We start from the raw sequence: 26,736 nt of genomic DNA, 5'->3' as shown, positions 1-26,736 counted from the left end.
TAGTTTTTATAATGGGGTCATTTATGGGGTATTTCTAATATGAAGACCCTTCAAATCCACTTCAAATTTGAACTGGTCCCTGAAAAATATTGAGTTTGAAAATTTTGTGAAAAATCGGAAAATTGCTGCTGACCGTTGAAGCCCTCTGGTGCCTTCCAAAAGTAAAAACTCGTCAATTTTATGATGCAAACATAAAGTAGACATATTGTATATGTGAACCAAAAAAAAATGTATTCGTAATATCCATTTTCCTTACAAGCAGAGAGCTTCAAAGTTAGAAAAATGCAAAATTTTCAAATTTTTCATCAAATTTACGGATTTTTCACCAAGAAATGATGCAAGTATCGACAAAAATTTACCACTATGTTAAAGTAGAATATGTCACGAAAAAACAATCTCGAGAATCAGAATGATAACTAAAAGCATTCCAGAGTTTTTAATGTTTAAAGTGACAGTGGTCAGATGTGCAAAAAACGCTCCGGTCCTTAAGGCCAAAATGGGCTCCGTCCTGAAGGGGTTAAGTACCAGGACCCAAGGGCGTATGCATATGCCCTTCGTCCCCAACAGGTTAAGAGGCCATGAGTGACGGAGCTCCGGACTCAGGCAGCCATTCTCCCCAGCAGCAAGCCACGCCCCCACACTGTACACTTTACGGTAGAAATGACATGTGTTCTTTATTCTGTGGGTGAATACGATTAAAATGATACCCATGGCTAGATACTTTTATATTTTTGTACCGCTTAAAAAAAATCTAAAACTTTTTGTACAAAATCAGTAATCTAAAATTGCCCTATTTTGACCACCTACAACATTTTTCCGTATATAGGGCAGTATGAGGGCTCATTTTTTGCGCCATCATCTGTACTTTTTATTGATACCACATTTGCATATATAAAACTTTTAGATAATTTTTTATAATTTTTTTTTAAATAAAATGTGACAAAAAAAGCAGCATTTTTGGACTTTTATGTTTATGCCGTTCACCGTACGGGATCATTAACATTATATTTTCATAGATCGGACATTTATGCACGCGGCGATACCAAATATGTTTATAAAAAAATTATTTGACTCTTTTTGGGGGTAAAATGGGAAAAACTGACAATTTTCATTTTTATTGGGGGAGGGGATTTTTCTCTTTTTTTTTTTTTTTTTTTTCATTTTTACAACTTTTTTGTACACTTTTTATGTCCCCATAGGGGACTATCTATAGCAATCATTTGATTGCTAATACTGTTCAGTGCTATGCATAGGACATAGCACTGATCAGTATTATCGGTGATCTTCTGCTCTGGTCTGCTTGATCTCAGACCAGAGCAGGAGACACTGGGAGACGGACGGAGGCAGGTGAGGGGACTTCCGTCTGTCATTACAGATGATCGGATCGCTGCGGCAGCGCTGCGGGCAATACAATCATCTATTTTAACGTGCGCTTTGCCGCAGATGCCGTGATCTGTACTGATCACGGCATCTGAGGGGTTAATGTCGGCCATTACCGGCACATCCATGGCTGCTAATAGCAGCCGGAACCTGCCGTGTATGACACGAGCACCGCTCCGATGCTCGTGGTCATACCTGGGGGTGTCAGTAGCGCCCTCTCACATCCAGTATTTAGGCATCAAAATCTGTAAGACACCTGATTCCCTGTATTCCCTTAATTATCCACCCTTCTTCTCTAAAATCATCTCCGAATTGCATAAATGGCAGACCTTGCCACTGACATTTTATTGGCTGTTGTCACCTTTTGAGGATGCCACAAAAAACTCCCCTAGGGGTCTCTGGGCCAACTTAATATACAACAACCTACTGGGGAATGAATCCCCTCAGGGAAACCCTGACTAAAGAACCCCTACAGAAATAAAGTTAAAATTTTAATTTTATTAATTCAATTTAAAATGTGTACTTTTTCATATTAGCCACAAGATGGCAGTGGTGCTTTGAAATTACTCAACACTGTGCACTAATATGTTCCATGTACTGAAAAATGTTTTTGTGTCATGCCTAATTTTTTGAGAAAGCCATTGTAATATGGCGAAACGTTAAAGAGGAGAGGTGTAATGTTTTAATTTCACATTGTGCTACTGTTCCATGTAGTTAGAGCATTTCTGGTGCTGAGCTGCAGCTGCATCATATTTGAATAAACGTAGTCTGGATGCAGACACAAAAAAAAATTTCAGTACATGGAACATATTAGTGCACAGTGTTGAGTAATTTAAAGCACCACTGCCATCTTGTGGCTAAAAAGTAAAAGTACACATTTTAAATTTAATTAATAAAAGTTAAATTTGTAACTTTATTTCTTTCTATAGGGGTTTTTAGTCAGGGTTTCCCTGAGGGGATTCATTCCCCAGTAGGTTGTTGTATACCTTTTGAAGATGGTTACTTTCCCTAGATTGGTGTACCCTCTCCAGACCCTCCCCAACCTACTCAATCACGTCGATGTGAAAAGCCTCAAGTTAGTGATCACATGCTTTATTTGGCAGGGAAAGCACCATTGCATTGCTTTGCAGAAGCTAATGTTATATAAGGCTGAGGGTGGCCTTAACTTGCCCAATGTGAGGGGCTATAACCTGGTGTGCTTGTTTAGGCATGTGATGGACTGGCTTCATGGATCCTCCTTTTACTCTAATGTGCTGCTGGAATGAGAACTGGCGTCCCCGTGGGATTTGGTGTCCCTACTTCATACGCCCTACTCAAAGTTCCCCCCCCCCAAGGTGAAACGGTCAGTTCTACTGTGTGATACTATTGTTTCTTGGAAGGAGACACACAAGTTTTTTGGCCTTCCCTTTCTCCTTTCCAAAAGGATGCCTCTGCTACATCACTCCGAATTTCCACAAGGGGGCTCCTCTTCTTGGTTATCTCTCTGGAAGGAGAAAGGTGTGTTGGTGGTGGGGGACCTTAAGAATAGGGAGGATCGTCGGTGGTATTCGCCCGCTGAAATGTTGTCCAAGTTAGCTCTCCCCGATTTTCATATGTTCTATGCTAACCAGGTGCACACATTGGCCCTGATTTACTAAAACCCGAGTGTTTAATGTTTAAAAAATTTCTCTTTTTACTCTGTTTTTTTCCCCTGATTTACTAATCTGTCACCCCCCTCTTCTTTTTTTTTTTTTTTTTTTTTTTTTTTTTTTTTTTGTGTCGCATAGGTTTAAATCTGTCTGACGAAATTTATTCTGCCCTGACAGACGGTATTTTATCAAGATGATTACAGAAACATCCAATTAAAGATAGGAAAGTAAGAAGCAAACACACAGAACAGATTAAGATATATGGGTCAAAAAGAATTTTAAAAAGTTGTAAAATGTAGCATGTTGAAAGGCTGCATTCACACAGCCATCTGTCTCTGTAAATTCAGACAAAATTAGTGTTTGTACTACTACCCCCATCATGGAACAAGGTCTGTTCCATGTAGGGGGCAGTAGTAGAGGGGCTGAGAGATTGATCGCAGCGGGTCTCACTTCTGAGACCCAATCTGATCAGAAGTTATTAAGCAGGGGAGCAGGCGGCATGCTCCTCCCCAGCGATGTACAGTGTACTTTTACTTTCATTTGTAAATTCCCCACCGGGAGCCCTGAATGGCCGGTACTGAGGAGCCATTCAGGGCTCCTGACGGGGTTTTCAAATAGAAGTGCTGCAGCAGGGAAAGATATATAGATGAGCTCTTCTATTTGAAAACCCCACCAGAATTCCTGAATGGCCATTCAGGGCTCCCGGTGGGGAATTTAAAACGAAAGGAAAGTAGAAGTACTCTGTACATCACTGGGGAGCGGAGCATGCCGCCCGCTCCCCTGCTTAATAACTTCTCTTCGGATCGGGTCTCAGAAGTGAGACCCGGTGAGATGAATTCCTCAGCCCCTGTACTACTGCCCCCAACAGACCCTGTTCCATGATGAGGGTAGGATTCACTTGGTTTTGAGTAATTTCCCAACAGCTCAGGATGTCGAGTTTTGGTGAAGCAAAATTCACACGTTTTCCTGTGCGTTTTTCATCGTACTCGGTGTGTTTTTTCTTTTTTTTTTTTTCTCGGGAACACGCCCCTTTTTCGTCTATCCCCGCCTATTTTGACGGGTTTAAGAAACACTCTGAGTAATGGTATTTTGTGTCAGGATATTGTTGCACAAAGTGTCGCATGACACAAATTGGGTTGACATTAGTATATCAGGGTCATTCTGTACTAGCAAGCTCTGCGATCCCACACGTGAATATCAAACTCACACTTTAGATGATGTGATCGGTATGGGACCTAGACATTCTTCCATCTCACTCCCATATTTAGCCTGTAGTAACAGGTTCCTGAAAGTTGACGCTAAAAAACTGTTCTGTACGTGGGAGAGATGAACTGGTGATGGGGATCTGAGTCAGGTCATCCTCTCTGGGTGGATGATGGTGCGTAAATGTGTCACAATTGAACGATTGAGAGAGACGTACTTTAATATGGCTCACGCTGCACTGTATGTATTAATATTATTCCCTCCCCAGACTTTCCAGATAGAATAACGAGCTGCCCTAAGTGTCAGACCCCCTGACTAATCTGTATCATGAAGTATGGACATGCACACATTATAGGTCCTTGGCGTATTAGGGTCCCTGTCACTCAGAGGGGCATGCTTTTCCATCAGCTTCACCCACCGGGGTGGAGAGGGAAGGAAGCCCCCTAGATTGTCCATGTGGCCTTGCTGGTGGCATTCCACTGCCTCTTAGCCAGATGGCTCTCCAACACAACACCAAACTTGCCTATGATGATCTCTCAAATAAAAGTCTTGCTGGGGGAGGATAGGTTCGATGTGGAACTGCATAAACTCATTGGCACTAAGAATTTCTTCCAGAAGTGGATGTCGTTTATAGTGACGCACTTTAGTGTGTGGGAGAGCCTACATAGTAAGCCCCTTTTATTACACTGAATGTTATAGTATGGAGGCTCTCATGGGCTCTTTGGGTCTGCTGAGGTTGCCTAGACTTTTTCTCCCTTCGGGTGTACCTGCAGCTTCTCTCCCTACACATCACAGTTCGTCTTCCTAGCTGTCCCTTTAGACTTAGACTTTTTCTACTTAAACCTCTTAAGGACGCAGGGCGGACCTGTACGCCCTGCACCCGGTCCCGGTATATAAAGTGGGGTCACGCTGTGACCCCGCGTCATACCGGGTCGGTCCTGGCAGCTAATGACAGCCGGGACCCTGGGCTAATAGTGATCAGCACCGATCGTTGTGCCGCCCGCTATTAACCCTTTAGATGCAGCGTTCAAAGTTGATCGCCGCATCTAAAATGAAAGGGAAAGCTTCCGTAAGCTCAGTCGGGCAGATCGGGACCATGGCTGTGAAATCGTGATGTCCCGATCATCTAGTAGGTCCCCTTACCTGCCTCCGTCGCGTCGGATCGGCGATTGATTGCTCCAAGCCTGAAATCCAGGCTTGAGCAATCGACTTCTGATAACACTGATCTTTGCCGTGTCAATGCATGGCAATGATCTGTGTATGAGATCGGGATGTACAGTGTAAAAGCCACTAGGGGGGCTATAACACTGCAAAAAAAGTGTGAAAAAACAGTTAATAAAGATCATTTAACCCCTTCCCTAATAAAAGTAAGAATCACCCCCCCCCCCTTTTCCCATTTAAAAAAAAACTGTGTAAATAAAGATAAAAATAAACATATGTGGTATCGCCACGTGTGGAAATGTCTGAACTCTAAAAATATATAATTAATTAATCGGTCAATGGCGTACGCGCAAAAAAATTCAAAAGTCCAAAATAGCGTGTTTTGGTCTCTTTATAGCATGAAAAAATGAATATAAAGCAATCAAAAAGTCTGATCAATATAAAAAGTGTACAGATAAAAACTTCAGAGCACAGCGCAAAAAATGAGCCCTCATACCGGCCCGTACGTGGAAAAATTAAAAAAGTTATAGGGGTCAGAAGATGACAATCTTAAACATAAATTTTCCTGCATGTAGTTATGATTTTTTTCAGAAGTAATACAAAATCAAACCTATATAAGTAGGGTATCATTTAAATCGTATGGACCTACAGAATAAAGATGTAATTTTTACCGAAAAATGCACTGCGTAAAAACGGAAGCCCCCAAAAGTTACAAAATGGCATTTTGTCTTCAATTTTGTCGCACAATGAATTTTTTTCCCACTTTGCCGTGAATATTTTTGTAAAATGACTAATGTCACTGCAAAGTAGATTGGGGTGCAAAGAATTAGCCATAATATGGAATCTTGAAAGCGTTATGATTTTTAAAATGTGATGAGGAAAAAATTTAAACAGAAAAACCCTGAGTCCTTAAAGGGGTTATCCAGGAAAAACCTTTTTTTTATATATCAACTGGCTCTAGAAATTTAAACAGATTTGTAGATTATTTCTATTAAAAAATCTTAATCCTTTCAGTACTTATGAGCTTCTGAAGTTTAGGTTGTTCTTTTCTGTATAAGTAATCTCTGAAGACACGTGTCTCAGGAACCGCCCAGTTTAGAAGAGGTTTGCTATGGGAATTTGCTTCTAAACTGGGCGTTTCCCGAGACACGTGTCATCAGAGATTACTTAGACAGAAAAGAACAACCTTAACTTCAGAAGCTCATAAGTACTGAAAGGATTAAGATTTTTTAATAGAAGTAATTTACAAATCTAAAAAAAAATTGGGGTATGTGCAGCTCACAATATAAATTAATCGAGGCTAAATGGAAAGTATTTACACCAAAAAAATACTAGTACAAGATAATATATAAGGAAAAAAAGGGGGGGGGGGGGTACCAAATGCCTCTAGACTAATACCATAAAATGGTACATGATGATGGAATTACAGAAAAAATTAATAAATCGGACTGTGCTTCACTTTAAATGATGTACAAATTTAATATAAAAAATAAATAAGACATAAAATAAATAATACATAAAATAAATAATGCAAATCTAATACATAAATGCCTCCTACCACAGGGCCCTTGTGGGGAGGTATGATATTTGAATACAAAGCATATATTAAAAAATTTTAAAATATAGCATGTGAATTACGTTCTACCGCTATCCCAATATATTGCAAACCGACATAGTGTACTTTTGTGCGGTACACTCCGTTCTCATGTGATTTAGAACAGTTCACAAAGTGATATAGTTACCAACTCCTAAGGGTAGTTTTGGCTGGACGTCCGAGAGATGGATATGTGAGGGCTGTGTCCAGCGCTAGCGTGCGCATACGGTGACGGGCCCGGATGCCACAGGCCAAAAAGGTCACCGGTCACGGAGTAATTGCAGGCTCGATGGCAGATGTAGTGGAGGCTGTGTCCAGCGCTGGCATGCGCTTGCGGTGACGGGCCCGGTTGCCGCAGGCCGAAGAGAAGTCACCGGTCACGGAGTGGCTCCGGAGGTGGAGATATACTCGGAGATAGATGGATCTTGCTCCGGAAACAAGGAAAGGAAAGCCTCGTGGAAGATCTCTCGGCGTCTGGTGGAATGGCGGATGAATTACAGCCAGGTGTAAAATCAGCAGATGATGGAGTTGTGTCGGAGGTAAATGATGGCGGTTTGTGGATTGCGGTGGTCATGCGGTAAATATTTATTTCTCTAGACGCGTTTCAGGGTACTTTATTTATGACCCTTTCCTCAGTAGAGATATCTTTAACAGTGAAGCTCAAAGTCCTTTTATACATGTTGCCTGTCTAATTGTTACAGGTGTGTTTCTGTTTAGATCTTCCGCAAATAGCGGAATGGAATGGGAAACATGGGGTTGTTTCATCTTGATAAAGCAGTGTTCACATTTAGAATCAGTATGTATGCGTTCTTATTTAAATATAGTATTATATATATTGTAAACATTGGAATGGTACATATAGCATACAGTAAGATGTACAGATAAAGTGTATAATACTGAGATAGAGATATTGACAAAAATAAAAATAAATAAAAATAATAATAATAATAAATATAAAAATAAAAATAAAAAATAAATAAAGAATAATAAATGTAAAAATAAGGATGATAAGAATATAAAAAAATAAAATATAGAAGTAGAAATAAAAGAAAATAAAAATAAGATTAGAAATAAAATAGAAAAATACAAAAAATGGGGTAATAAATAAAAGGATGTAAAATAAATATAAAATAGGTGCATAAGTAAAATAAAATGCTATAGATTTACGTGAAAATAATTAGTGTACAGGAAGGTTGAAGGATGGCCAGTCTGCGTGACTGGCCATCCTTCAACCTTCCTGTACACGGTGACTTCTCTTAGGCCTGCGGCAACCGGGCCCGTCACCGCAAGTGCATGCCAGCGCTGGACACAGCCTCCACTACATCTGCCATCGAGCCTGCAATTACTCCGTGACCGGTGACCTTTTTGGCCTGTGGCATCCGGGCCCGTCACCGTATGCGCACGCTAGCGCTGGACACAGCCCTCACATATCCATCTCTCGGACGTCCAGCCAAAACTACCCTTAGGAGTTGGTAACTATATCACTTTGTGAACTGTTCTAAATCACATGAGAACGGAGTGTACCGCACAAAAGTACACTATGTCGGTTTGCAATATATTGGGATAGCGGTAGAACGTAATTCACATGCTATATTTTAACATTTTTTAATATATGCTTTGTATTCAAATATCATACCTCCCCACAAGGGCCCTGTGGTAGGAGGCATTTATGTATTAGATTTGCATTATTTATTTTATGTATTATTTATTTTATGTCTTATTTATTTTTTATATTAAATTTGTACATCATTTAAAGTGAAGCACAGTCCGATTTATTTATTTTTTCTGTAATTCCATCATCATGTACCATTTTATGGTATTAGTCTAGAGGCATTTGGTACCCCCCCCCCCCCCTTTTTTTCCTTATATATTATCTTGTACTAGTATTTTTTGGGTGTAAATACTTTCCATTTAGCCTCGATTAATTTATATTGTGAGCTGCACATACCCCAATTTTTTTTCGATTTAATCTATTACACCTTTGTGAACGTGCTCCACTATTTCATGATGAACATTTGGTCACATTTAGAGAATAAGAAAAAATCAATAGATAATTTTACATTTTCAAACATTGACAAAAATTCTATAAAACCAGATGAAGGTATAGATTTACAGACAATTCAAAATTTCAAAAGGTTGGAGAATGTCTTGTCGCGCAGATTAAGAAATCAGTGGGAAATCAAAAGTTTGTCCCACCTACTAGAGATAGACCATATCCCAAAAGGTCTATATCTAAACAAAACCCCTGCAGGGGACTTAGAAAGTGAACAGTTTAATTCCAAATGGGATAAAACCCTCAAAGAATATTCTAGGGGACTGGTCAGATTGGTCATAGAAAGAAGAAAAGAACTTATAGTCACCCAAGATAATGAAATCAATCAAATCAAAATACTACTAGACCAATATGACCAATCCCCGGAATATCTTAAACAACAAGAATATTTATGTAAAAAATTGGATAGATTAGAAGAAGAAATTATCAGTAGAAAAACAAAAAAACTCTTATGGCAAACCACGATTAAACCTTCTAGATCAGCCACATCAGAGAAAGTAACCACTTACAATATCAATACTCAGAACAGATATGCCCCTTTGACAGATAAAAAACATTTTTTTGGGGAAGAACACCCTCAGACCAATCTCAATTACACACAAAACCCAACTCCATACACCAGAAAGAAATATCCTCCTTATACCAACCATCACCAATCTCACTACACTTATCAAACACAACACTACTCCCCCAAGTGGAGAAAATACCCACAATCTCCATACAGACACAATCAGTACCAAACACACCGACCACAACCAACAGGACCAACACAGAGAACACAGACAGTAACAGTGGAGATGCATCCCATACCTGGGAAAAACCACATAGAACCAATTGCAACACCGAACCCCCCCAAAAAAAGAGGACACGAAGAAAATTTAGAACTAGAAAATCTATCACAACCACCTCAGAAAATAGGAAAGACACATCCACACCAATAGACAATGTCATTATTAATTTAAGTAATCATACTTTAACTCCTGCCCAGACTAAATTGTTGAATAAGGGCTTAAAATTTGCTCCATCTTATCCTTTAAAAAAATTCGACACATATGTCGGTCTTGAAAAATTTATTAGAACTATTTGTTTAAAAAAATACTTCATTAAACACCCTTTTCAATATGAATCCAAACCTACGGAATTTGTACACACGAATCTTAAACCACAATCTTGGTTCTATCCCAAAAATATGATGGGTCCAGATATTGTGACTTTTAAAAATCTAGTAGAAAAAGATATTAGACAACTAAAATATAGCCACAAACAAAAATCTAATATCAATTTTTCAGAAAAGAAAGCAATTCAAGAACTACAGGCCAATAATGAAATCACAATACGTCCCGCCGACAAGGGGGGAGGTATTGTGATTTTAAATACAAAAGACTATATAAACGAATGTCAAAGACAGTTGAATGATGATACGACATATAAAAAATTAACAAAGGATCCCACTGCAGAATACAGTGCCCAATTATTAAATATCTGTAAAAAAGCTTTAGAGGAAGATATCCTCAATGACAACGAATATAAATTCATCTTGAGCACTCATGAGAGACTTCCTGTTTTTTACTGTCTACCCAAGACACATAAGAGCTTAATTAGCCCTCCGGGTAGACCTATCATATCTGGGATCGGGTCTATGACTTCAAACCTGTCCCAATATGTAGACAAATTTTTACAAGATATGGTACAAAGTACCAAATCTTATATTAAAGATACCACCCAAATTGTCAAAATTATTGAATCATTTAACTGGTCTGATAATCATATTTTAGCCACTCTGGATGTATCATCTCTCTATACAAATATACGTCACAATTTAGGTCTGGCAGCAACTCAGAAATTTTTACTCAAACACAATCACAAACCCCCACAGATTGAATTTATCCTCACAGCTATTAATTTTATTCTTACTCACAATTATTTCTACTTTAATGGTGATTATTTTTTACAGTTAATCGGTACCGCGATGGGCACCAGATTTGCGCCAAGTTATGCTAATTTGTTTATGGCATCTTGGGAAGAGGATACCATCACCCCCCACCTTGGCGCAAATCTGGTGCTCTGGAGACGTTACATTGATGATATTATTTTAATTTGGGATGGGTCCATCACAGATTTAGAATTATTTATTAATAATTTAAACACTAATAGTCACTTTCTCAACTTTACCTCACACATTAGCACACAATCTATCACCTTTCTTGACTTAGAGATCAAAGTGAGTCCGGATAAAACTAGATTAAATTGCAATACTTATAAGAAACCTACTACGAAAAACAGTTATATCGACTATACAAGTTGCCACCTGTCTAGTTGGCTTACAAATATCCCTAAAGGACAGTTTCGCCGTTTAAAACGTAACTGTACATCGAACAATACTTTTTTGGAAGAAGCAGAAGATATGACTTCTCTTTTCAAAGACAAAAATTATCCGGACACACTTTTAACCCAGTCCCTTAATCATGTTAAACTTCTAGATAGAACCACATTTTTTACACCAAAAGATAATGACACTATATCCACTGAACATTCAATTAAATAAATTTTACCTTATAATTATGAATATAAAAAAATTGAACAAATCATCAATAAGCACTGGTATATGGTTAAACAAGATAAGGATATAGGAGGATTGCTGCCAGACCGAGCCCCCATTGTATATAAAAAGGCCCCCAATTTGGGGATAACGATTGCACCAAGTATAAAACCACCCATAAAAATTCATAATATGTCTGAGACGTGGCTAAACACAAAAGGCTTTTTTAGATGTGGAATATGCCCCAACTGTATGAAAGTGAAGGGCCCTAAAAAAACGACAGAAATTTCATCATGTACTACTGACTTTAAATGGATCATTAAAGAACACATTTCGTGCCACACAAGTGGAGTACTATATTTGATACAGTGTGGATGTATGAAACAATACATTGGGAGAACAAAAAGACCATTAAAGACTAGAATTGCTGAACACCTAACAAACATAAAAAATGGAAACCTAAAACACCCTTTATCAGCCCACTTTGCAAAATTTCATAATAAAGAAATTACTACCTTCTTCTACACAGGCTTACAAACTATTAAGAAAGATTGGAGAGGAGGCAGCTTCATTGTTAAAATGTCTAAGGCTGAAAGTCAGAAGATTTATGAATTTAATTCTCTAGAGCCGAATGGCCTGAACTCGAATTTTGAACTTTTTGGATTTCTGTAGAGTGTGTCCCGCTCTCCCCATGGAGGCCCCCTTTTTTACTTGGGGGCCCCCATGGAGGGGTCGGACCCACTCTATCTTTGTTCTGCGTGACTGGCCATCCTTCAACCTTCCTGTACACTTATTATTTTCACGTAAATCTATAGCATTTTATTTTACTTATGCACCTATTTTATATTTATTTTACATCCTTTTATTTATTACCCCATTTTTTGTATTTTTCTATTTTATTTCTAATCTTATTTTTATTTTCATTTATTTCTACTTCTATATTTTATTTTTTTATATTCTTATCATCCTTATTTTTACATTTATTATTCTTTATTTATTTTTTATTTTTATTTTTATTTTTATATTTATTATTATTATTATTTTTATTTATTTTTATTTTTGTCAATATCTCTATCTCAGTATTATACACTTTATCTGTACATCTTACTGTATGCTATATGTACCATTCCAATGTTTACAATATATATAATACTATATTTAAATAAGAACGCATACATACTGATTCTAAATGTGAACACTGCTTTATCAAGATGAAACAACCCCATGTTTCCCATTCCATTCCGCTATTTGCGGAAGATCTAAACAGAAACACACCTGTAACAATTAGACAGGCAACATGTATAAAAGGACTTTGAGCTTCACTGTTAAAGATATCTCTACTGAGGAAAGGGTCATAAATAAAGTACCCTGAAACGCGTCTAGAGAAATAAATATTTACCGCATGACCACCGCAATCCACAAACCGCCATCATTTACCTCCGACACAACTCCATCATCTGCTGATTTTACACCTGGCTGTAATTCATCCGCCATTCCACCAGACGCCGAGAGATCTTCCACGAGGCTTTCCTTTCCTTGTTTCCGGAGCAAGATCCATCTATCTCCGAGTATATCTCCACCTCCGGAGCCACTCCGTGACCGGTGACTTCTCTTCGGCCTGCGGCAACCGGGCCCGTCACCGCAAGCGCATGCCAGCGCTGGACACAGCCTCCACTACATCTGCCATCGAGCCTGCAATTACTCCGTGACCGGTGACCTTTTTGGCCTGTGGCATCCGGGCCCGTCACCGTATGCGCACGCTAGCGCTGGACACAGCCCTCACATATCCATCTCTCGGACGTCCAGCCAAAACTACCCTTAGGAGTTGGTAACTATATCACTTTGTGAACTGTTCTAAATCACATGAGAACGGAGTGTACCGCACAAAAGTACACTATGTCGGTTTGCAATATATTGGGATAGCGGTAGAACGTAATTCACATGCTATATTTTAACATTTTTTAATATATGCTTTGTATTCAAATATCATACCTCCCCACAAGGGCCCTGTGGTAGGAGGCATTTATGTATTAGATTTGCATTATTTATTTTATGTATTATTTATTTTATGTCTTATTTATTTTTTATATTAAATTTGTACATCATTTAAAGTGAAGCACAGTCCGATTTATTTATTTTTTCTGTAATTCCATCATCATGTACCATTTTATGGTATTAGTCTAGAGGCATTTGGTACCCCCCCTTTTTTTCCTAATTTACAAATCTGTTTAACTTTCTGGAACCAGTTGATATATATAAAAATAAGTTTTTTTCCTGGAATACCCCTTTAAGGCAGTGGTTCTTAACCTGGGTTCGATCGAACCCCAGAGGTTCGATGAGTCAGTCCCGGGGGTTCGGTGGGGAAGTCGCAACAGGACAGGCAAACCAAGCAATTGCTTGGGGCCCCGAGCAGAGCTGGTGTTTACCCGTCCTGTAGCGACGGGGCAATTCCCCCCATCACTATTAACTCCCTGCGGCCCCGCGTTAAGTTTAAAAATGCAGGGCCGCCGGGACATAGCGCACACCGGGACGTCACTCTGTCTGCCTAATGTGGGGGAACACTGCCTGCCTAATGTGGGGGAACACTGCCTGCACCTAATGTGTGGGGGAACACTGCCTGCACCTAATGTGGGGGGAACACTGCCTGCGCCTAATATGTGGGGGAACACTGCCTGCGCCTAATGTGTCTTAATGGTTTTGTTTGTTAATGGTTTTGTTCATTTTGTGCACCTATGTATAAATATATACAGTGGTCCCTCAACATACGATGGTAATTCGTTCCAAACGACCCATCGTTTGTCGAATCCATCGTATGTTGAGGGATCCGTGCAATGTAAAGTATAGGAAGCTGTACTCACCTGTCCCCCTCGCTCCGGACCAGGTCCTCACCGCTCTCGATGGTGTCCCAGAGGCTCCCGATGCTGTCCCGCTGCTCCGGTGTCTTCTTCACGATCCTCCGGTGTCTTGCGCATCTTCTGCAGGGTCCGGGCCTCGCTTTCTGGTGACGTTATTACGCTGCTGCGCCGGCGCGGCGTGCGTAGTGACGTAATAACGACGCCGGAAAGCGAGGCCCGGACCCTGGAGAAGATGCGCAAGACATCGGAGGATTGCAAAGTGGACCCGGAGCAGCGGGAATAGGTAAGCGAACCTGCCAGGGATGCTTAAACTGCTATCCGACAGCAGCTTAAGCATTTTGCGCTGTCGGATAGCAGTTTATGCGATGGCCCCGACATATAAAAGCATCGTATGTCGATGCTGACATCTACATGCGATGGCCTCTGAGAGGCCATCGTTTGTCGATTTTATCATATGTCGGGGCCATCGTAGGTCGGGGGGTTACTGTACTTAAATATATACCTCCTATGTTTTGAATTTGAAAAAATCATATTTTATTTTTCCAATTAAGAGGGGTTCGGTGGATGCGCATATGAAACTGATGGGGTTCAGCACCTCCAACAAGGTTAAGAACCCCTGCCTTAAAGGGGTTGTGCGCTGCCCTGCAGTTCGGAGCTCCACTCACAGCATCCGGAAGTTCATTACTCCGAACGCTGTGTGCGGGCTTCCATGTTCGTAGCCGCCGGGTGTGACGTCATGCCCGGCCCCTTCGTGACGTCTCGCCCGCCTCAACGAAAGTCTATGGGAAGGGGGCGCGACCGCTGTCACTGTCCCTTCCCATAGACTTTGGTAGAGGGGGCAGGCGAGCCGTCACGAAGGGGCCGGGCGTGACATCACGCCCGGCGTCTGCGAACACGGAAGCCCGCACACAGCGTTCGGAGTAATGAACTTCCGGACGCTGTGAGCGGAGCTCCAAACTGCAGGGCAGCGCACAACCCCTTTAAGGGGTTAATGTTTTGGATTGAGTGGGTCATTGGTGGGTGGGGGCGACCTGCTGCCCTGGTCCTACCTTGCCTGGCCTTGCTGTTCAACTATTCAACCTTCCCTGGCTCCCTGGGGGTTGGGCTGACTTGCCTGCCTCACTTTTTAATAGTCAAACCATGAAGCTTCAATGAACAGCACCGCTCCAGAGACCGAAGTAACACAATACAAAATATACAGTGGTACACTTACATAACAATCATAGAGAAATGGCTCCCATAAAAAAAACACAAGAAGGGTAATAGTAGCATAAAAGAGTAAACCAGCTGGCTAACCCCCCACACAACTGGAAAAGATGCTCCCTCAATAAAGGTTCAGACAGTGAGTCATGGTAGGACTATGTGGGGATAGCAAACACGGCTCCCACACGATATTAAAGTTATCAACCTTATCATCCCTAACTGCTGACAGCTTTTCATTAAGCATAATAAGGTTAACCTCGAGATCACGGTGCCCAGATGTAAACTTGATTGTTTCCACTGGGAAGCGAGGTGAATCCTAGCTGCCATCAGGATGTATTGTGCCAAACAAAAGGTTTTATAGCGCTTTCTAATGGGGCGGACGCCAAGTAGGCAAAAGGCAGGAGTCCTCGGGACATGACTAGGTAGAATGGAGTCCAGCAGATCCAGTACACGTGTCCAGAAAGGGGAAGCTACAGGACAAGACCACCATACATTGTAGAAGGTGCCGAGCATGCCACAGGAACAAAAACAGAGCGGTGAAACTGCTGGAAATATGGAATGTAACCGTACTGGAACTAAGTAAGTCCTGTGTAGGACTTTCAAAGCAGTCTCAGCTAAGGATACCTGCCAACTACCACGGCTCAATGCGGCACATCCGTCTCGCCATTGGGACATAGACATGTTCACATGTAAATCAGTTTCCCAAGCGAGCATAAACTTCAATTACGTGTCAGATGGAGGTGCATTTAGTTGGGAATACAGTAAAGACAAAAGACCAGGGAGGAGAGGAGTGTAGAAAGAGGGAGCTTCAAAGAAAGGGGGATGAACAGTCTGAGAGGAGGTAACATATGAGCGGAAGAAAGAAAATTTCTAATGAGCTCTAAAGAGTTCAGAAGTAGGGACAGAGTGAGACAAACAAAAGGATTCAAAGGAGGGTAATCCCTGTCGAGTAAGGAAATCATATAGCCTAGTAAGCTTGGCCGAGGTCCACCAATGGAAGTTCGACGGAGTCAAGCCCGGAGGGAAGAGAGGATTAGACAGAATAGGCAATAGAGGGGAGACAGGAGACTGAAGGTGAAACTTAAAGCCAAACTGACGCCAAAGAGACAATGTTCCCTGCCTCACTTTTTGTTCTATACCCCTGGATTCCCTTCGTATTTGTGATTGATTTTACAACCTTTTTATGCTTGCTTAGTTTTGTATTTTCTGTATTGTTTGGAAAATCCTAATAAAAAGATTTGACAAAGAAAAAAAAAATACTGCCACTAGGTGTCTCCCTACTTGTCCAGAGCACAAACCTCCCAACCAATTCCTCGCACAGACTTTGGACTCCTCCTGGCCTGGCAAAAGTCCAAAATCAGGAAATGCAGTTTCTAGTGTGCAGCCTTAGCCAGTCATCCCTCATCTCACACTGAAACTCTTTTATTATAAGATAAAAAACAAAACAAAAAAAACAACACAAAAACAAGTCCAATTGACTGTAACTAAAAGGAGAAAAACTGAACATAAATACAGACTTTCTGTCTCAAAATAAGCACTTAAATTTTTCTAACAGGCCAGCCCAGGTAATCTAACACATAATGACCTACCGATAATGTTCAAAACACCCACACCCACACACACACTTTGCTTATAAACATAAATAAAGCTTTCCTCGCCATAACAAAAAAAAAAAAAAAACTTAGAAACATTACCTCACATTCAACTTTATATATATATATATATATATATATATATTTGTAGTCAGTGCTCAATCGTATAGCGAGCCTACCTAACTGAACCTCTTGCTAAACTCCTGTTCCCTACTATCCTGTAACCTATCTAGGCAGTCTGAGTTATGCTATATACTGCCACGTAGGAGTACACCTGAAAAATAGAGGGCATACCCTGATGTATAATGATAGTCATGGCATAAAAAATTAAGTTGAGGGAGGGTTGGGTGGGACATGACGAACCCACAGCGTCAAGCACAGGTACTGCTGCGGGTTCTTATAGCGAAATCCCGCCCCTCCCACAAATACAGGCTTAATAAATTAGCCTTAACAATTGTAGTCAGTGCTCAATCTTATAGCGAGCATACCTAACTGAACCTCGTGCTAAACTCCTGTTCCCTACTATCCTGTAACCTATCTAGGCAGTCTGAGTTATGCCATATACTGCCGCGTAGGAGTACACCTGAAAAATAGACGGCAAAACTCATAATGAGAACAAAGCGCTATTAACTCGTGCAACAACCCCGTGATCAATGACTGAAATGCATCGTGCGTTACCGACTATGGAATGGAGGTATAGCGCATGTAGGTACTGGCTCCCCAGCACCCCTATTACCTAACCACGTATGCTGGCACACCATGATGTGACGCCGGTGCAGCAGGCCTAATGCTAAGGGAATGACTGGATATAATGGGCGGATTGCTATAAAGAATTAACAAGAATACGAACATGCTTGACAAACAACTTGCAATGAGTGCCGCCCCCTAAACTATGGCATCTGCTGACCCCATTGGACCCTTGACATGTGGAAGCGAAGATTGCAATACTCAGCTGAGCATCACTCGTGGGACTTGAGAAAATGCCGTATGATAGTAACCTGCCAATAACATTCATCTGCTATACAATTTCAATAAGTAATTATTTTCATCCCTGTAAAGTTATTGTAACTACGGCCATGCACCTGCATGTAATTCCTCTAACCTTAGGAAACCATGACAACTGAAGGACAGCGCGTTAAGCTGTCCTGATGTCCCAATGAGGAATTACCTAGATGTCAGCTAGCCAACTAATTAAGCCAGCTGCCAGGGCTGACGGCTAGAGGGGCTGGATTCAAAGAAGAGTGGCAAAACTCAATAAATGCAAGTAAGAACGAAACGCAGTTGAGACATCCTCTGAGTGTCTGTCGTAAACATAGTGTAGGTATTCCAAACTGCGTGTTAGAAGATCTCTGTGGCTGTGGACGTGAAAAAGTCTCAACAGGGAACAACCCTATGCCCGTATGCACAACTCCAAGTGCTACCAACATGCATACACAAATGACCACCAAGTCACTTACCTAAACTGTGTGAGGTTACCTCTGTAACCAGCCTGTGGATGTGACCGGCAATGAAACCACTAACGCAGCAAACATGACGATGAAACTCGATCAACACGTGATCCCTAACGTCAACCTGAAGCCGAGACAACATGACCAACCACACAGAGCCAAGTCACTGTATGCACAACCCAAATGTTAAGTAAACCTATGGACCCATAACGACGTTTCCGCCAACCTGAAGTCGTGTCAGGTTGCGACTGGACCAACCTGTAGACGTGACAGGCCGAAAATAATTGGCAATCAACAACGAAAAATAAAGCTATATCCCTGTGCATAACCCAACGGGTGAATAACATGACGCATATAATGACACTGTCGCCAACCTGAAGTCGTGTCAGGTTGTATCCGGACTGACCTGTAGACGTGACTGGTCCAGCCGAATTTAAAGCCTCAACCAAAGTATATGACTAACCTGAAGCCAAGAGAAGACGTAAACATACTTAACCTGTCGACTAGGCAAATAACAAATCGAAACCCAGATATGTATACGTATGCGCAGCTAAAAAGGGTGACCCACCAAATTATCCGTGCACAGATTCACCCAATGCCATGAAACCTGCGCAGAGTCAAAGACATAGATGAATGGTCTAAACACCATAACATAACAAAACATCATGAAACATATGTACCTAATGAACCTATGAATGTATGCCGAATATGAATACCATAAATGTAAGCCTAGCATGACCCCTATGCAGACCATGACCATGTGAACGTAGGTCCAGCACGACCAACAAGGCCATATGCACCTTACTAACACCACGACCGCATGCTCAATAATCTACGACCATATGCACAGACAAACTATATGGACGTATGTACAAAACTGAGCGTGCGCCCCGAACAACTTATGAACGTATGGCTAGAATGAACTACATGAGCGAATATGCACTGAACCAACTATATAAGCAGATACACAGACCAACTTGTCTACACATATGGCCCGAACGAGTAAAATAATTGCATTAAGCACTAATCTATAACACAACACATGAATTTAAATATCCGATGTCTGTCGCACTGTACAATAACTACACCTATGTGTTGTGTTATTATTGTTCTGAAAACGTGTCAGTAACAACAATTATGCAATGTATCCCCCTACAGATGTGGCAGGTATAATGGGTATATGCCGCCTATGTGTCGTGTTATCGTTGTTCTGAAGACGTGTCCGTAACAACAATTACGCAATGTACCCCCCCCAGACGGGGCAGGTATAATGGGTTTACACCTCCTATGTGTCGTGAGGCTGTTGCTCTGGAAATGTGTCAGTAATAACTACTGAGCCCCATCCCCTGCTGACATGGTAGATATGAGGCCCCGACTGCCACAGCTGTATAAACACTAAAGTGAGGAACGCATGTGCCCCAATGCTATGCAACTATACACTGCAGAAACTACAATGCACCTACAAAGTGCATCGTAAACACTATAACGTATGAACTACATGAACTAATCATTAGCATGAAACCCTGAGCGTATAGCCCAAATGAACTGTGTGTGCGTATATACCAGTGATTCCCAACCGCGGTGCCGCGGCACACGTGTGTGCCGTTCAGCACTGCCCGTGGTGCCGCAGGATTTTGCCGTGATTTTTTTAAAAATTATTATTATTATTATTTTTTTTAAATGTCCCGCCCCGGCCTGACGGCGCAGGGGGGAAGGGAAGTCTGCGTGCGCAGTGCGCACACAGCGTCCCCCTGCGTCTCCTGCGTTTCCTGCGTTTCCTGCGTTTCCTGTGTTTCCTGTGTTCCCCTGCGTCTCCTGCGTCCCCCGTGTTCCCCCTCCTTCCTCCTCTGTTCCCTGTGTACCCTGCGTCCCCCTCCTTCACCTTCGATCTCCTGCGTCTCCCTCCGTCCCCCTATCCCTTACGGTGCAGTGGGCCGAAAATGGGTCCCTGTGGCGGAACGAGCTGCACCTGCGCCGGACTCCCGTGTCTGCTGTGGAACTGCAAGCTGCGCCGGCTTGCTTAAGGTACCGTACCCTTTCCACCCCTCTGTTCACCTTCTCAACCCTATCTAAACCCCCCACCGTCACCCAGGTCCACCCTCTACCCCCCCCGTCACTCATATCCACCCCCCCCCCTGTCAGCCATGTCCGCCTTGTCCACCTCCCTGTCCATCTCTATCACCCATGTCCACCCCCCCCCCCCTGTCACCCATGTAATCCCTCCCTTTCACTCATGTCTACCTCCCCGTCACCCATGTCTACCCCCCCTGTCACCCATGTCTACCCCCCCCTGTCACCCATGTCTACCCCCCCCTGTCACCCATGTCTACCCCCCCCTGTCACCCATGTCTACCCCCCCTGTCACCCATGTCTACCCCCCCCCTGTCACCCATGTCTACCCCACCCCTGTCACCCATGTCTACCCCCCCTGTCACCCATGTCTACCCCCCCTGTCACCCATGTCTACCCCCCCTGTCACCCATGTCTACCCCCCCTGTCACCCATGTCTACCCCCCCCTGTCACCCATGTCTACCCCCCTGTCACCCATGTCTACCACCCCCCCCTGTCACCCATGTCTACCCCCCTGTCACCCATGTCTACCCCCCCTGTCACCCATGTCTACCCCCCCTGTCACCCATGTCTACCACCCCCCCCTGTCACCCATGTCTACCCCCCCTGTCACCCATGTCTACCCCCCCCTGTCACCCATGTCCACCCCCCCTGTCACCCATGTAATCCCTCCCTTTCACCCATGTGTACCCCCCCTGTCACCCATGTGTACCTCCCCCGTCACCCATGTCTACCCCCCCCCTGTCACCCATGTCTACCCCCCCTGTCACGCATGTCTACCCCCCCCTGTCACCCATGTCTACCCCCCCCCCTGTCACCCATGTCTACCCCCCCCCTGTCACCCATGTCTACCCCCCCCCGTCACCCATGTCTACCCCCCCGTCACCCATGTCTACCCCCCCCGTCACCCATGTCTACCCCCCCCCCCCTGTCACCCATGTCCACCCTCCCCCTGTCACCCATGTCCACCCTCCCCCTGTCACCCATGTCCACCCTCCCCCTGTCACCCATGTGTACCCCCCCCCGTCACCTATGTCTACCCCCCCTGTCACCCATGTCTACCCCCCCTGTCACGCATGTCTACCCCCCCTGTCACCCATGTCTACCCCCCCCGTCACCCATGTCTACCGCCCCGTCACCCATGTCTACCCCCCCGTCACCCATGTCTACCCACCCCCCTGTCACCCATGTCCACCCTCCCCCTGTCACCCATGTAATCCATCCCTTTCACCCATGTCTACCCCCCCCCGTCACCCATGTCTACCCCTCCCCCCATCACCCATGTTCCCCCCCGTCACCTATGTCCACCCTCCCCCTGTCACCCATGTAATCCATCCCTTTCACCCATGTCTACCCCCCCTGTCACCCATGTCTACCCCCCCCTGTCACCCATGTCTACCCCCCCCTATCACCCATGTCTACCCCCCCTGTCACCCATGTCTACCCCCCTACACCCATGTCTACCCCCCCTGTCACCCATGTCTACCCCCCTGTCACCCATGTCTACCCCCCCTATCACCCATGTCTACCCCCCCTGTCACCCATGTCTACCCCCCTACACCCATGTCTACCCCCCCTGTCACCCATGTCTACCCTCCGTCACCCATGTCTACCCCCCCCTGTCAGCCATGTCCACCCCCCCTGTCAGCCATGTCCACCCTCCCCCTGTCAGCCATGTCCACCCTCCCCCTGTCAGCCATGTCCACCCTCCCCCTGTCAGCCATGTCCACCCTCCCCCTGTCAGCCATGTCCACCCTCCCCCTGTCAGCCATGTCCGCCATGTCCGCCCTCCCCCTGTCAGCCATGTCCGCCCTCCCCCTGTCAGCCATGTCCACCCCCTCTCACACATGTCCCCCACCTGTCATCCCCGTCACCCATGTCCACCCTCCTGTCATCCATGTCTGCCTTGTCCACCCCCTCAGTCATCCATGTCCACCCCCTCAGTCACCCATGTCCACCCCCTCAGTCACCCATGTCCACCCCCTCAGTCACCCATGTCCACCCCCTCAGTCACCCATGTTCACCCTCCCTGTCACCCATGTCCACCCCCCTCTCACACATGTCCCCCCACCTATCATCCCAGTCACCCATGTCCACCTCCCCTCTCACCCATGTCCACCCTCCTGTCATCCATGTCTGCCTTTTCCACCCCCCTGTCCATCCCTGTCACTCGCTTACCCCCCTGTCTACCCCCGTAGTCTACCCTGTCACCCATGTCCACCCTCCTGTTCACCCATCTGTCCCTTTGTCACCCCAGTCCACCCCTCTCTGTCACTCCTGTCCCTCTTTTACTCCCTTGTCCACCCCCCCACCCCCTGTCACCCATGTCCACCCCCCTGTCACCCATGTACACCCCCCCGTCACTCATGTCCACCCCCTCTCACACATGTCCCCCCACCTATCATCCCAGTCACCCATGTCCACCTCCCCTCTCACCCATGTCCACCCTCCTGTCATCCATGTCTGCCTTGTCCACTCCCCTGTCCATCCCTGTCACTCATGTTTACCCCCCCAGTCTACCCCCGTAGTCTACCCTGTCACCCATGTCCACCCTCCTGTTCACCCATCTGTCCCTTTGTCACCCTTGTCCACCCCTCTGACCCCCTGTCTCCCATGTCCACTCTCCTGTCATCCATGTCCACCCCCATCCAACCCTCTGTCACCCCTGCCCATCCCTGTCACCCACGTTCACCCTCCATTGTCCACCCCTCTAACCACATCCTTGTCACCCATGTCCACACCCCCTGTCACCCATGTCCACACCCCCTGTCACCCATGTCCACCCCCCCTGTCACCCATGTTCACATTCCTGTCACCCATGTCCACCCCCCCATCACTCATGTCCACCCGCACTAACACATGTTCCCCCACCTATCATCCCCGTCACCCATGTCCACCCCCCCTCTCACCCATGTCCACCCTCCTGTCATCCACGTCTGCCTTGTCCACTCCCCTGTCCATCCCTGTCACTCATGTTTACCCCCCTGTCTACCCCTGTAGTCTACTCTGTCACCCATGTCCACCCTCCTGTTCACCCATCTGTCCCTTTGTTACCCCAGTCCACCCCTCTGTCACTCCTGTCCCTCTTTTAGCCGCTTGTCCACCCCTCTGACCCCCTGTCCACCCTCCTGTCACCCATGTCCACCCCCTGTCCACCCCTCTGTCACCCCTATGCCCCCGTCACCGATGTTAACTCTTCTACACCCATCTATCACCCTTGTACACCTCCCTACACCCCTCTGTACACTCCTCTACACCCCTCTGTCACCCAGGTACACTTCTCTACACCCCTCTGTCATCAATGTACACTCCTCTACACCCCTCTGCCACCCATGTACACTCCTCTACACCCCTGTCACCCATGTACACTTCTCTACACCCCTCTGTCATCCATGTACAGTCCTCTATACCCCTCTGTCACTCATGTACACTCCTCTACACCCATCTGTCCACTCCTCTACACCCCTGTCACCCATGTATGCTCCTCTACACCCCTGTCACCCATGTACACTCTTCTGCACCCCCTCTGTCACCCATGTACACTCCTCTATACCCCTCTGTCACCCATGTACACTCCTCTATACCCCTCTGTCATCCATATACCCTACTCTACACCCCTTTGTCACTCATGCACACTCCTCTACACCCATCTGTCCACTCCTCTACACCCGTCACCCATGTATGCTCCTCTACACCCCTGTCACCCATGTACGCTCTTCTGCACCCCCTCTGTCGCCCATGTACACTCCTCTATACCCCTCTGTCACCCATGTACACTCCTCTATACCCCTCTGTCATCCATATACCCTACTCTACACCCCTTTGTCACTCATGCACACTCCTCTACACCCATCTGTCCACTCCTCTACACCCGTCACCCATGTATGCTCCTCTACACCCCTGTCACCCATGTACGCTCTTCTGCACCCCCTCTGTCACCCATGTACACTCCTCTATACCCCTCTGTCACCCATGTACACTCCTCTATACCCCTCTGTCACCCATGTACACTCCTCTATACCCCTCTGTCACCCATGTACACTCCTCTATACCCCACTGTCACCCATGTACACCCATCTGTCACCCATGTACACTCCTCTATACCCCACTGTCACCCATGTACACTCCTCTACACCCCTCTGTCACCCATGTACACCCATCTGTCACCCATGTACACTCCTCTATACCCCACTGTCACCCATGTACACCCATCTGTCACCCATGTACACTCCTCTATACCCCTCTGTCACTCATGTACAGTCCTCTATACCCCTGTCACCCATGTACACTCCTCTACACCCCTCTGTCACCCATGTACACCCATCTGTCACCCATGTACACTCCTCTACACCCATCTGTCACCCATGTACGCTCCTCTACACCCCTGTCACCCATGTACACTCCTCTACACCCCTCTGAACGCTCCTCTACACCCCTCTGTCACCCATGTATGCTCCTCTAAACCCCTCTGTCACCCATGTACACCCCTCTAAACCCCCTGTCACCCATGTACACTTCTCTACACCCCTCTGTCATCCATGTACAGTCCTCTATACCACTCTGTCACTCATGTACACTCCTCTACACCCATCTGTCCACTCCTCTACACCCCTGTCACCCATGTATGCTCCTCTATACCCCTGTCACCCATGTACGCTCTTCTGCACCCCCTCTGTCACCCATGTACACTCCTCTATACCCCTCTGTCATCCATATACCCTACTCTACACCCCTTTGTCACTCATGCACACTCCTCTACACCCATCTGTCCACTCCTCTACACCCGTCACCCATGTATGCTCCTCTACACCCCTGTCACCCATGTACGCTCTTCTGCACCCCCTCTGTCGCCCATGTACACTCCTCTATACCCCACTGTCACCCATGTACACTCCTCTACACCCCTCTGTCACCCATGTACACCCATCTGTCACCCATGTACACTCCTCTATACCCCACTGTCACCCATGTACACTCCTCTACACCCCTCTGTCACCCATGTACACCCATCTGTCACCCATGTACACTCCTCTATACCCCACTGTCACCGATGTACACCCATCTGTCACCCATGTACACTCCTCTATACCCCTCTGTCACCCATGTACACTCCTCTATACCCCTCTGTCACCCATGTACACTCCTCTATACCCCTCTGTCACTCATGTACAGTCCTCTATACCCCTCTGTCACCCATGTACACTCCTCTATACCCCACTGTCACCCATGTACACCCATCTGTCACCCATGTACACTCCTCTATACCCCACTGTCACCCATGTACACTCCTCTACACCCCACTGTCACCCATGTACACCCATCTGTCACCCATGTACACTCCTCTATACCCCACTGTCACCCATGTACACCCATCTGTCACCCATGTACACTCCTCTATACCCCTCTGTCACTCATGTACAGTCCTCTATACCCCTGTCACCCATGTACACTCCTCTACACCCCTCTGTCACCCATGTACACCCATCTGTCACCCATGTACACTCCTCTACACCCATCTGTCACCCATGTACGCTCCTCTACACCCCTGTCACCCATGTACGCTCCTCTACACCCCTCTGAATGCTCCTCTACACCCCTCTGTCACCCATGTATGCTCCTCTAAACCCCTCTGTCACCCATGTACACCCCTCTAAACCCCCTGTCACCCATGTACACTTCTCTACACCCCTCTGTCATCCATGTACAGTCCTCTATACCACTCTGTCACTCATGTACACTCCTCTACACCCATCTGTCCACTCCTCTACACCCCTGTCACCCATGTATGCTCCTCTATACCCCTGTCACCCATGTACGCTCTTCTGCACCCCCTCTGTCACCCATGTACACTCCTCTATACCCCACTGTCACCGATGTACACCCATCTGTCACCCATGTACACTCCTCTATACCCCTCTGTCACCCATGTACACTCCTCTATACCCCTCTGTCACCCATGTACACTCCTCTATACCCCTCTGTCACTCATGTACAGTCCTCTATACCCCT

The sequence above is a fragment of the Hyla sarda genome, chromosome 9 (assembly GCF_029499605.1).
Source record: "Hyla sarda isolate aHylSar1 chromosome 9, aHylSar1.hap1, whole genome shotgun sequence".
NCBI classification, from domain to species: domain Eukaryota; kingdom Metazoa; phylum Chordata; class Amphibia; order Anura; family Hylidae; genus Hyla; species Hyla sarda.
The sequence above is the reverse complement of the archived record's forward strand: the minus strand, read 5'-3'. Positions refer to the sequence as shown.